Here is a 1,200-nt window from a genome sequence, read left to right on the forward strand (position 1 = left end):
GGGAAAATCTGTGGTTAAAGACCTCTCTAAAGTGCTGAAGTGCAAGGATGTCAGTCTGGAGACTAAGGTGCACCTGATAGATGCCATGGTCTTTGCAATCACTTGCTATGCATCAGAGAGTTGGACAATGACTAGGAATGATAGAAGGAGAATTTATGCCTTTGAGTTGTGGTGCTGGAGAAAAGTGTTGAATATATCATGGAGTGCTAGAAAAACAAATAGGTTTGTCCTCGAGAGGGTGAAGCCAGCTGCTCCTTGGCGGTAAGGATTCTGAAGCTTTGCCTGACATACTTTGGCCATGTTGCAATAATCTTTCATGTACATTGTGTTTTATATACTATTTCATTTACATTGTGCTTCATGTTGTGTTGTTGTTATGTGCTGCCAAGTCTCTTGTGACTCATAGCGAACCTATGTACAAAAGCCCTAAACGCTGCTCTATCCTGTGCCAACCTTGCTGTCTCTGACACATTTATTCCCACCATCCAATCACAGAATCGATCCATCTCATCGAGGGTCTTCATCTCCTGCATCGTCCTTCCACTCCCCTATACATGTTGCCCCTCTCCAAGGACCAGTCCCTCCTTGCAACATGTCCAAAGTGTGTCAGATGAAGCTTCAGAATCCTTAACTTACATAGATAACCACTTTTATCTATGTCTGTTATTACCGCCTTCCATTGAAACTTTTCTATTTCTTTATCCCCTGCCCATCCTCCCACTAACTTCTGCTATCCTAGTGATTTCCACACTTCTCGTTTTTCACCCTCTTTTCCTTTCCATTTCTGAACATTTATACCTACCCATCTTGCTCAGTTAACATTCTATTTTTATAATGATCTTATATAGTATTTATCTTTTTGGGGCTGAATTATTTCACCCAAAATAATAAGCTCTAGACTCTCCAATGCTATATAGAATTTTCCAAAATTGTTATTCCTTAGTGCTGTGTGGTATTTCATTGTGTGAATGTATGACAATTTCTCAATCCATTTGTTTGTTGATGGACATTTGATTTGTTTCCGTTTCCTTGCTGTTGTGAATAGTGCTGCTATGAACATACATGTAAAAATCTCCATGTGTGAGGCAGAGCTGCTGGAGCAGTGAACCACTTAAAGCAGGGCCATTATGGCCTTCCATAGACTTCGGCTTATTGATAATTGAACACTTAAACAGTTGATGACTGGCCCTCAGTGAAGAT

Source organism: Elephantulus edwardii, unplaced genomic scaffold (genome assembly GCF_000299155.1).
Source record: "Elephantulus edwardii isolate Elephantulus edwardi_28Jun2011 unplaced genomic scaffold, EleEdw1.0 scaffold01469, whole genome shotgun sequence".
NCBI lineage: Eukaryota > Metazoa > Chordata > Mammalia > Macroscelidea > Macroscelididae > Elephantulus > Elephantulus edwardii.